Source organism: Schistocerca piceifrons, chromosome 1 (assembly GCF_021461385.2).
Source record: "Schistocerca piceifrons isolate TAMUIC-IGC-003096 chromosome 1, iqSchPice1.1, whole genome shotgun sequence".
Lineage (NCBI taxonomy): Eukaryota > Metazoa > Arthropoda > Insecta > Orthoptera > Acrididae > Schistocerca > Schistocerca piceifrons.
In genome coordinates, this window is record NC_060138.1 from 1,121,247,159 (window position 1) to 1,121,260,277 (window position 13,119).

At 44.5% G+C, this 13,119-nt stretch overlaps 1 protein-coding gene and 1 non-coding gene across 2 annotated transcripts in view; one reads left to right on the plus strand and one right to left on the minus strand.

Annotated features, from left to right (window-relative positions):
• LOC124778185 (proteoglycan Cow) overlaps positions 1-13,119 on the minus strand; it is a gene marked incomplete at its 5' end in the record, with an annotated part of 288,452 nt that overhangs the window by 249,797 nt on the left and 25,536 nt on the right. The window lies entirely within an intron of this gene.
• On the plus strand, positions 1,434-1,508 carry Trnas-cga. The gene has a single exon. It is a non-coding gene; the product is annotated as a tRNA-Ser (tRNA).

Genomic DNA, 13,119 nt, shown 5'->3' on the forward strand with positions numbered 1-13,119 from the left:
CTTGTCGCCACACAGCAAGCGTTAGAGGATCGACCAGGTACTGAATGGTTTATGCAAGATGGAGCCCGACCACATCGGACTGAACAAGTGTTTCGCTTTCTTGAGGAATACTTCCGGAATCAAGTAATTGCTTTGGAATATCCCAAATTTACTGGTGCAGTCATGGATTGACCTCCATATTCGCCGGATTTGACTCCCTGTGACATGGTCTACCCGAAGCATCCCGCCACGCTGGACGAGCTTGAATAGGCGATCTCTGTGGCATGTGAATCCATTTCGGTTGAGACACTACGAAACGTGATGGCGAATTTCATTCTTCGTTTGCGCCACCTCTGTAGTGCCAATGGTGAGCATTTTGAAAACATTGTGATGTGATTGTTTGCAAAATTGTTTTCATACGATTATTTCACTTATGTATGCTGATATGAGCTGTACAGCGTACAGCGCCATCTGTTAGCAGCTTTTGTAACTATTATTTCAAACTGCTGTATAAACTTCTTACAGCTTTCACAATAAACATATCGTTTACTGCATTCCTCTATCGATCTTTGTTTCCGAGATATTTAATTTTAAAATCAGGGAGCCCTTTTCTGGACACCCTGTAGCAGTACTGTGCGCTTCGGTGGTGACGTATATCAAGGCGCGGTTCTCACTGAGGTGATACGAAGTAGTGACTGCCTCTGGACAGGAGCCTCAAATTGATTCCATATTTCTAGATTTTCAATTGGTTTTTGATACTGCTCCTTACACGCGGCTTCTCATCAAACAGCATGCCTATAGACTGTCGTCTCAGTTGCGCGACTGGGTTGACTATTTCCTCAGGAAGGTGACAGTTCGTAGCAACTGATGGGAAGCCATCGAGTAAAGTAGACATGTGTCAATTTAATATTTAATAGAGACTGTTCTCGAGTTTTCGTTTGTGTTGGCAAGTAAACCCATTTTGTGACACATTACAAGTTTCGAGAATGAGATTTTCACTCTGCAGCGGAGTGTGCGCTGGTTTTGAAACTTCCTGGCAGATTAAAACTGTGTGCCGGACCGAGACTCGAACTCGGGACCTTTGCCTTCCGCGGGCAAGTGCTCTACCAACTGAGCTACCGAAGCACGACCCACGCCCGGTACCCACAGCTTTACTTCTGCCAGTATCTCGTCTCCTACCTTCAGAACTTTACAGAAGCTCTCCGGAGTTCGAGTCTCGGTCGGGCACACAATTTTACTCTGCCAGGAAGTTTCATGTCAGCGCACACTCCGCTGCAGAGTGAAAATCTCATTCTGGAAACATCCCCCAGGCTGTGGCTAAGCCATGTCTCCGCATTATCCTTTCTTTCAGGAGTGCTAGTTCTGCAAGTTTCGCAGGGGAGCTTCTGTAAAGTTTGGAAGGTAGGAGACGAGATACTGGCAGAAGTAAAGCTGTGAGGACGGGGCGTGAGTCGTGCTTGGGTAGCTCAGTTGGTAGAGCACTTGCCCGCGAAAGGCAAAGGTCCCGAGTTCGAGTCTCGGTCCGGCATACATTACAAGTTTCTTATCTGGGACACCGAGCGAGGTGGCGCAGTGGTTAGACACTGGACTCGCATTCGGGAGGACGACGGTTCAATCCCGCGTCCGGCCATCCTGATTTAGGTTTTCCGTGATTTCCCTAAATCATTCCAGGCAAATGCCGGGATGGTTCCTCTGAAAGGGCACGGCCGACTTTCTTCCCTAATCCGATGAGACCGATGACCACGCTGTCTGGTCTCCTTCCCCAGAACAACCAACCAACCAATCTTATCTGGGACGAATTATTTACTCTCACCTGCGTGCTTTGGTAGTGTAGTTTTTGAATCTCTGTTAATCTAATCTATTAGACACACCTCTTGCATTCCTGTCAGTGAACGCAGTAGAGTTCCGCAGTGCGTGTCGACAGTTGTAATGGGACGCGAAATTAAAGCGTCACCCATCCACAAGGATCAGCTCAGTTTGAAGGTAAATATAAGTTTAATTTAGTGTTTTGTTTATGTATTTGTAATATTTTGTTATGTTTGTAAAATATTTAAAGTTTTGTAATTTTGTTTTGTATGTTTCATGTTTGGAGAGAGCAGCGCAACTCGCGGAACCAGAAAGAAACTTGCTGGCCACTAGACGTCGCGGGTCAACGGCCAAAGAGCAGCAGAAGATCCTGTGACCGGGTTGTTGCGTCGAACCTCCAACATTCAAATAAATAAAAATTTGTAATTTTCCATTGTAATGACGTCACAGAATGTTTAGTTCATGTCGTATTTTGTTCAGTTCTGTTTTGTCGAGTCTGATGTTCACATATACGAAGACATTAAAACAATGTATGCTGTAAAGCTTAAATACGTGTTCGAGAATTATTTATGAAGAGTTATACTGAGGAAGAATTATTACTGAATTTTTGCAAGATATTAATTTTCAGGAGAGTTTGATTTCGATTTTTGAATCTTAAAGGTTTTACAGTCTGATTTTAATATGGGAAAAACAAGATAGCTTGCAAGAATATAATTTCCAAGAAGAAACAAACGACATCTGAATTTCTAAAGTTTGCGCAAAGCAGTTGGACTGAGTGACGTAATTTTGCACAAACGACTCAACTGAAGGTGTTTTAATTACAGTTTCGTTCAAGAATCTTTTTATAGAGAACTTTAAAAAAATTTAAATAATTTTTTGAAGTGTTTTGTAAACGACGTAGGTGACGAAGTCTGCACATGGTCATATTTCAAACAAAAATCATTGAGTCATACGCGTCGTTACACTACACAGTCCTCTGTTTCTCCGTGTAGTGTAGTTTTCCATGATCTTTAGTACGGACAGAGACTGTGATTGCTGTGTGTGGATGCGAGCCAAGCTGGTGACACTTTGCTTTCAGCTCTAGGCTGTATTGGCTTCGGTTACACAGCTTCGATGGGCATCACTGTTGTAGGACAGCCGTGGGGATCCAACGTACGTCCAGCATCCCCGAGTCCGCTGATCGGCCTGCAACGGTGAACAGCCCAGTTACTCCTCGCACTGAGGTTGACCCTCACCTGTGGTCGAATGGGAGGTCGCTTTAGGGCGTTGCAGGCGGCGAAAGACTTGACAGGGGGCCGCACATAAGGCCTCCCACGTTGGTCTGACAAGCAGGTTCCAAGAGCTGTCTGCGTCTGACACTGTCCCTCAGCCAGGTGTAGTCTCTTGTCCTGTTTCAGAGGGAACCTCCCAGCCTTCAAAATGCTGGCAGTCCTAGAAGGTGGGATGTTTGGTACCTGGGAATTCCAATGTTAGGCGCATTATGGGGGCTTTCCAAGGAGGACAAGACAGTGAATGTGCACCCCGTGTGCATATGAGGTGGAGTCATTCCAGACATGGAACCGATCCTTCTGGATGCCACGAAGAGCACAGGGTGCAGCCAACTGCAGCTGATGGCTCACGTCGGTACCAATTACGTGTGTCGCTTTGGATAGGAAGAGATACTCCCTGATTTCGAGAGGCTAACAGAAGTGGTAAAGGCTGCCAGTCTTGCTCGCGAGATGAAAGCAGAGCTCACCATTCGGAGCATAGTGGACAGGACCGATTGCGGACCTCTGACACTGAATGAAGGGTATGAATCAGAGGCTCAGACGGTTCTGCGACCGTGTAGGCTGCAGATTCCTCTACTTACGCCATACCATGGTGGGGTTTCAGGTTCCGCTGAATAGGTCAGGTGTCCACTGACAGTTTTCGTTCAAAGCGCTGGACGAAGTCATTCTCTTTTTTAGAAGGGGAGGCCAGTGTGTTTGCCACCTTTTGGCTGGTCGGTAATGACAGAATCGAGGCGCACGCACCGCAATCTTTCTCAAACGATTTTACGGAAACTATTCGGTAAAAAAAAAAAAAAATCATTTTTGCATTACTTATAGCTTTGTGTGTCAGGTTCATGATGATGTGACTATCGTTTTGTTAATCGTCATAGTTTTTGTAGTGTGTACATGGAAGTAAGACACTGCCAGAAATTCGAAAAAGTTTGCAATTAAAAATAGGGGTCGCTATGATTTTGCGTTTGGTGTATACTACATAATATGACCCGCCAGGATAGCCGAGAGCGCTAACGCGCTGCTTCCTCTTTTTTTTTAAAAAAAAATCTCTTTTTGTCGGACGTCATTGACGCCCGTTGAAGTTCGTTATTGATCCATCCACTCAGTTTTTTTTTTTTTTTATTACAGAGGGCAGCTAACCCTCTGACCGAACACGCTGAGCTACCGTGCCGGCGGTTCCTGGAGTCGGGTACGCGCGCCGGCCCCGGATCGAATCCGCCAGGCTGATTAACGACGAGGGCCCCTTGTGCCGGCCAGCCTGGATGTGGTTTTTCGGCGGTTTCCCACATCCCGCTAGGTGAATACCGGGCTGGTCCCCACGTTACGCCTCAGTTACACGCGTCGCAGACATTTGAAACACGTACGCACTATTTCACGATTTCTAAACGACGCAGACCGTTGGGGTACACCGATTCCATCCTGGAGGGTATGGGGTGGCGGCAGGAAGGGCATTCGGCCATCCCTAAGACTAACGTTGTCAAATCCGTTGTAACCACGCCGACCCTTCGATTGCCGCGGGACTATGGCGTAAGCGAAAGAAAGAAAAGAAAGAAAGAAAGAAAGAAAGAGAGTATATTACATAATATGTTGCTGCATATGAAATTTAGATAACATATCGAGCTTTACTTGAGGCTCGAGGGGAGTCTATCTGGTCACCAACCCCGAGAAAACTCATCTGACCTCGCACTCTCATTTGCCACCGCGCCGTGCCAGCTATACAACCAGAGTGAAATATTCACAACAGTCATCATATTTCATAAACGATTTGAGATACCGAAAAGAAATTTCGGCAAATGATAGCATGCAAAGAGGACAGTATTTTTTCCATACGTTGATGATGTAAAACTTCATTATCTACCATGTTATTCCACTAACTACAGACTTTTGCGACGAAATAATGTAATTTTTAAGGGCCATCGATAGCTTGTGAAAAGAGAAATGATATGGGTTTGGGAACAACATAATTGAAGACATTACACGTTTATTTTGTACTGATGATGTGGTTTTTCATAAGATGCTGAACTTACTTTCCGTCAGTTCCTCACTTAATAAACCACTGTTTCATAATTCTCTCGCAACTGTCTCTGCACAAGATGTTAGTGCGGTGACGTTTTGTGAACTCCGCTGTGTTTTGGCCACAGAAGCAAACTTTAACATGGCAACAAGAGAAATGTGTACATTTTACTCAAAATTCGCAACTCATGAAGCTTCCAAGAAAGTTACAGATGGATAACAAATGAAACGAAAATAAATCCTGGGATTTTCAGCAGATTTATTTTTAAATAATAGCCAAAGCAGAGGTGACAGATCTTTTTGCATGGTCACCATGCAAGTGTAGGCGTGGAGGGGCTCCACTTACAATTTACAAATAATGTGATCTTCAATGTAGTGCGGCATTTCCCCTACAGCACCTGCTTGTAACCCCCAGTACTATCGCTCTCCCCATGCGTACCCTGCCGACTGCCCACCTATTGGCCACGTTATTTTGCGCGGACTCTAGCTGTGGTCTGACGCCATACCCGTTGCCTCCCCACACCACGACCTCAGGAGTAACACCGCTGTGCCTCTGCAAAACATTGCAAGATGAGACCTCTCCCCCAGTCGCCAACATACTGGCCGAGGATGATCATTCGGGGTAGTGCAGAACCGCGATTGATTGATAATCACAATGCGACGCCATTCATCAAGTCTCCACAGTTCATGGTCGCGGCATCGCTCCAGACACAGCCGTTTGTGTCGTGGTGTTAACGCCAGCCTGTACATGGGGTGGTATTTTCCTAGCCCCTTGTCGCTAGTCGCCAACCGGGGGTACAGAGGGCCACAGAATGATTCCAATCATCGTCCACAACATAAAAGAGTTGTAATTAAAAGTCTAGTAGACAGAGCTAAAAGGATTTGTGCGTCTGAATACATGGACACCGAGTTAAAATATCTAAAGCAGGTTTTTGAGAAGAATGGGTACTCTAGTAGGGAAATAAATAGAGTTTTGCGACCGAATAACAGGAGGCCTAAGGACAACGATAGGACACAGCGATGGAAGAACACGGTTTCTCTACCCTTCATCTAAAAAGTAACGGATCAAATCGGCAAGATTTTAAGGAATCATAACGTTCGACCTATTTTCAGATCATCTAAGAAAATAGGCCAAGCACTTCGTTCCGTTAAGGATAAACGTCCCCCTCTGTCTGCGAATGGTGTATACAAGATTCCGTGCACATGTGGTAGGGTCTACATTGGAACTACTAAGAGGGGAAAACGTCAGCCGTGGCTGAACATGCTCTTCAGTCGGGTGATCACGTAGTGAAATTTTCGGAAACTGAAGTTTTATGTACTATGACCAATTATTATCCACGGCTATATAGAGAAGCCATGGAAATATATAAACATGGGGATAATTTTAACAGAAAAGAAGAAGCTATAAAACTCAGCGATATATGGACAGTGGTGCTACAGAATAGGTGAGAATTTTTATCTTTGACGTACTATGATCGATAGTTATATTTTACGCTTGACAAGGTTTATTTCTGCTATCATGTGAAATCCTGGCCACGGGCACTTTCCTCGGTATTTAGGCCGTTCTTCGACGTCCGACTCGTCAGTCGGAAAGACTCAGCACAATCTGGAGCACCTCCGAAGATGTCAAACGTAGCTTTGGACGAAACGTCAGGGACAGAAGAGTTCCATGGACCAGGGCCATACAACCCGGAAGAATTCTCGGCTGCTGACAGAATGTTGCAGGCATCTATAACTCGCTCTCGGATGGTAGGCGCAGATGTCCTTGGTGCAGAATATGGCGTTCCCAGTTTGCGGTGGTCACGTGTAGTCGACCTTAACCTTGACAGTGAGTGTAGGTCCCCGTATGTCACCATGCAGTCCAACACTGGGTCACTGTTACATCAGAGTGCCCCGCTCCTCCAAGTCTGGATGTCGCATAATTCGACAAGCCAGTCAAATGGAGATCCACAATGAGCCTCCTTTCAAACCCCGTCAGGTGCTGATAACACTGCCTCACACGTGTACACAGTATCTCCATCCCTTCATAGTCATCGCTCAACATTTAACGCTGTTCGCGAGCGTTATACGACGTCTTTTCAAAACATTCCGGAACTTTGTCCACAAAATTTATCTACATCCACGTGGTTACTCTGCAAGAGGGTTCATCGAGCCATTATCCTACTACTTCTCTACCATTCCACTTTCGAATGGCGCGTGGGAAAAGTTCCAGCTCTGATTTTTCTTATTTTATTATGATGATCATTTCTCCCTACGTACGTGGGTGTCAACAAAATATTTTCGCATTCGGAGAGAAAGTTGGCGATTGAAATTTCGTAAATACATCTCTGTCACTCCAACTCGCGTATCACATCAGTGACACTCTCACCCCTATTGCGCGATAACACGAAACGAGCTGCACTTCTTTGCACTTTTTCGATGTCCTCCGTCAATCCTGCCTGGTAAGTATCCCATACCACGCAGCAATATTCCAGCAGAGGACGGACAAGTAAATGTAGGCTGTCTCTCTAGTGGGTTTGTCACATCTTCTAAGTGTTTTGCCAACAAAGCGTAGTCTTTGTTTCGCCTTCCCGACAATATTATCTATGTGGTCTTTCCAATTTAAGTAGCTTGTAATTGTAATTCCTAGGTATTTAGTCAAATTGACAGCCTTTAGATTTGTGCGGTTTGTCGTATACCCAAAATTTATCGGATTTCTTTTAGTACCCACGTGGATGACATGCACTTTTCTTTGTTTAGTGCCAATTGCCACTTTTCGCACCATACAGAAATTCTCTCTAGATTATTTTGTAATTGGAATTGATTGTCTGATGATTTTAGTAGACGGTAAATTACAACGTCATCTGCAAACAGTCTAAGGTGGCTGCTAACATCATCACCTACATCATTTATGTAAATGAGGAACAGGAAAGGGCCTATGACACTACCTTGCATATGTTAAGTCCCATAGTGCTCAGAGCCATTTGAACCACGCTACCTTGCGGAACGCCAGATATCTGTTCTACTCGATCATTTACCGTCTATCACTACGAACTGTGACCTCTCTGAGAGGAAATCACGAATCCAGTCACACAACTGAGACGATACACCATATGCACGCAATTTGATTAATAGTCGTTTGTGAGGTACGGTATCAAAAGCCTTCTGGAAATCTAGGAATACGAAATCGATCTGAGATCCCTTGTCGACAGCACTCATTACTTCATGGGAATAAAGACCTAGCTGTGTAGCACAAGAACGATATTTTCTATGCTTATCTTTTACTTATCGTACGTGGTTCTGAAACACATCAACTGATACATCGCACCCAAGGCCGTTTCCACATCCGGCAGCAGTCTTGGTACGCCTCTTGCTGGATCGCGCGAAGCGCCTTCTGCAGATTTTCTTCCATCTCGTCTATTGTTGCAAATCTTCGTTCTTTAAACGTGGTTTCAACTTTGGAAATGAAAAACAGTCCGCAGGGGTCAAGTCTGGAGAGTATGGAGGATAAGGCAGCACAGTGATTTCACTTGTAGTGCAATAGTCATGCACCGGCAGGGATGAATGTGCGGGTGCATCATCTCGATGCAAGGACCATGAAATGTCTTGCCACAGTTCAGGCAGTTTCCTTCTCACATTTGCTCGCAGGTGTCGCAACAAGTCCCAATTGCACCATCGATTAACAGTTTGTTCCTGTGGCACGAATTCATGAAGAATTAATTATTCAAAGTTATAGAAAAGTATCAGCATGACTTTGACATTTGACCTGGCCTGACGACATTCTTTTGGTCTCTGAGACCATTGCCGAATCATCGTGGTGACTGAACCTTTGTCTCAGCATCATAACCGTACACCCACGTCTCATCACCTCTTAAGGGACACCTCGTTCTCATTTGTGCGATCCAAAAGCTCCTCACAGATTGCGAGGCAAAAATCTTTCTGGTCTTGACTCATGAGCCGTGGGACGAACTTGTCGGCAACATTCCAAGATGCTAGGATTTCAAGACATTATCCAACAGAAATGGTACATTCTTATGCAACCTCTCGTACAGTCAGTTTTCGACTGGCACGCACAATTTCGTTGACGTTTCTGACATGAGCGTTGTCTGTAGACGTCGAAGGGCGTCCTGAATGATGTTCATCTTTAACTTCCGTCCGCCCATTTCTAAATCGTGTGAACCATTCGTAACACCAAGTACGGTTTAAGCACTCACCACCGTAGGGTTCCTGCATCATTTGGTGTCTCTCTGTACAGGTTTCCTTGAGTCTCATACAAAATTTAATGCAGACGCGTTGCTCCTCTCACTCTGCTATCTAGAAATTAGCTGACTATGCGACACAACGTTCTACTCAACACAGCACTGAACAATAACTAACAGACATACAACAATGAAACTTCCGGCAGTTACACATTGAACACAGGCGCGTGCAGGGATACCAACCGCGTTCCAACAAACCACTGCAGCGAAATTACGGATTTTCCGAAAATCTTTGAACATACCTCGTGTTCCCTACAAGGCGGGTAACAACACTAAACGGAAACAACACGAATGCACCTTGGTGGCCTCTATTTGTTACAGAGAATTGTAATTTTATAATTATTTATGTACCTGTCGATAGTGTATGTACATGTACGAAGTTACGTTGGCATCCGAGCATGTCTTCTGGTTGCTTCGCTACTATTGTCAGGCAGTGTATGTGAATATTCAAGGAATTTTCCATTTTGTATTTGTCTATCTAATACTTCTGTGTTGGTTGTCCCCTAACTAGATCGGCTTATGCACATTGTAGGACATGTTTCTGCACACACCAAAGCTTTATCTTAAACGACGCTCTTTTTTTTTTGTAAAAACTGTGCTTGTTTTTTACGCCGCGATTTCTTATAATGATGATAATGACCTTATCAAGTCACTGAGTAGAACTCACTTTCACTCTCTAAACAAAACGCAGCTCACGATATGTTTAAAAACCGCGGCAACTTAACACGCCGCACTAAAGAAAAAAATTTCACTGCGCTGCAGCTGTTGCGATTTTCCGCGCAGTAATCGCGAGGCGAAAAATGGATCGGCGTGCTTTCGGTCCTCTATTCAGAATAATAATTGAATAAGAAGGCGCAAAGAAGATTATCACGAAATGAATTATCGATCGGTAGCTGAGTGAGTGGGTGGGTGGGTGCTGGAAATTGAATGGCGCAGGTCTGGCTGGCTTAATTATGTGGTCCGGGCGGGAACCGTGGGAACCCCGGCAAGGGGGAACCTGCCCTGCTGCAGCTCCCGTGGACGGCACTCTACACGTAGGCTGTACACACCCGTTAAGCCATCGGCACACGAACCTTGCATTTGAACGTTGAGAGTTTCTGACGTCATAGCGTGGAAAAGCACGTTGGGCAGCCTTCCTGGACTTGCGGAGTGTATCTGAATGTTGAAGAATGAGATGGAAGAACGCCACCTAGGTCACACACACGCCATCTCTTTACAGAATAGATTCGTAAGACGCCATATTGGCATTCGGTTGAAGCCCATATGTATACAGGGTGTTACAAAAAGGTACGGCCAAACTTTCAGGAAACATTCCTCACACACAAATAAAGAAAAGATGTTATGTGGACATGTGTCCGGAAACGCTTAATTTCCATGTTAGAGCTCATTTTAGTTTTGTCAGTATGTACTGTACTTCCTCGATTCACCGCCAGTTGGCCCAATTGAAGGAAGGTAATGTTGACTTTGGTGCTTGTATTGACATGCGACTCATTGCTCTACAGTACTAACATCAAGCACATCAGTACGTAGCATCAACAGGTTAGTGTTCATCACGAACGTGGTTTTGCTGTCAGTGCAATGTTTACAAATGCGGAGTTGGCAGATGCCCATTTGATGTATGGATTAGCACGGGGCAATAGCCGTGACGCGGTACGTTTGTATCGAGACAAATTTCCAGAATGAAGGTGTCCCGACAGGAAGACGTTCGAAGCAATTGATCGGCGTCTTAGGGAGCACGGAACATTCCAGCCTATGACTCGCGCCTGGGGAAGACCTAGAACGACGAGGACACCTGCAATGGACGAGGCAATTCTTCGTGCAGTTGACGATAACCCTAATGTCAGCGTCAGAGAAGTTGCTGCTGTACAAGATAACGTTGATCACGTCACTGTATGGAGAGTGCTACGGGAGAACCAGTTGTTTCCGTACCATGTACAGCGTGTGCAGGCACTATCAGCAGCTGATTGGCCTCCACGGGTACACTTCTGCGAATGGTTCATCCAACAATGTGTCAATCCTCATTTCAGTGCAAATGTTCTCTTTACGGATGAGGCTTCATTCCGACGTGATAAAATTGTAAATTTCACAATCAACATGTGTGGGCTGACGAGAATCCGCACGCAATTGTGGAATCATGTCATCAACACAGATTTTCTGTGAACGTTTGGGCAGCCATTGTTGGTGATGTCTTGATTGGGCCCCATGTTCTTCCCACCCACGCTCAATGGAGCATGTTATCATGATTTCATACGGGATACTCTACCTGTGCTGCTAGAACATGTGCCTTTGCAAGTACGACACAACATGTGGTTCATGCACGATTGAACCCCTGCACATTTCAGTCGAAGTGCTCGTACGCTTCTCATCATCAGATTCGGTGACCGATGGATTGGTAGAGGCGGACCAATTCCATGGCCTCCACGCTCTCCTGACCTCAACCCTCTTGACTTTCATTTATGGGGGCATTTGAAAGCTCTTGTCTACGCAACACCGGTACCAAATGTAGAGACTCTTCGTGCTTTTGTTGTGGACGACTTTGATACAATACGCCATTCTCCAGGGTTGCATCAGCGCATCAGGGATTTCATGCGACGGAGGGTGGATGCACGTATCCTCGCTAACGGAGGACATTTTGAACATTTGCTGTAACAATGTGTTTGAAGTCACACTGGCACGTTCTGTTGCTGTGTGATTCCATTCCATGATTAACGTGATCTGAAGAGAAGTAATATAATGAGCACTAACATGGAAAGTAAGCGTTTCCGGACACATGTCCACATAACATATTTTCTTTCTTTGTGTGTGAGGCATGTTTCCTGAAAGTTTGGCCGTACCTTTTTGTAACACACTGCATACCCCGTTTCTAAGCACCAGCAAACTGAGGATCTCTCGAAAACTCGTCGTTAATTGTATGATTCGTTATAATAAAATGACCACAAACATCGTATTGATCGTTAAAGCATTATTGTAACTTGCTTGTTACGAGAGTACGCCGTTTCAAGGCAACGGCACATCGAGGATTCATAAGAAATACATTATTTTTGATACAGTTCATTATAATTATATGCTTCTTAATAGCATATCTGCGATTAAAGCTTCCTGGAGACGGTAAAATGAAAACTATGCTCGTATAACACTTGCAGCTACTATAGCGCAATAAGCAGAGTAGCAGAAGTGTGAAATCTCGCGTCTCACCGAATCCAAAATCTTTTATCCGCCTTATCCGTTTTCTTATACATTCTGATACTTTCCTTTTAGTTTAATAAAAGTATATTATACTATATTCGATGTTACGTAAATGTAAGTGTGCTCTTTCTGAGTAGTTTCTTCGATTGGCTTAATCTACAAGGCAGCTTACACTACCTGCAGTAAGATGCTTTTCACTTTTTGTTTTAATTTCTATATCCCACATTTTATAAAGATTCTGCTGCTGAATAGGAACAGTGATCAAGTAAGAATGACCTTATGATTTTAGTAAAAAAATTGTTTTAATTTTCCTCTTATGGGGAGAAATGTTCTAAATTGCATTACAGTAATTGTAACTTGTATAAGTTGATGTCCTGATTGACTGGCCATAGTACTTTCTTTTTTGTCTTATACCATATTTATGGAGATTGAAACTTTTATTCACGAATACCATAGGCAGAACAACATGACTAGAACATGGAGAATGGGGGAAATGAGCGTTTTAAATAGAACTAACGAAGGTATTTCGCTCTCGTACACTTTGAAAACACTGTGATTCGCGAGCCAGATACAGCCGACATCTGTCGCTGTAGCGTGCTGCTGTCGCGTTTCTACATCTACACAGTCTCCGCAAG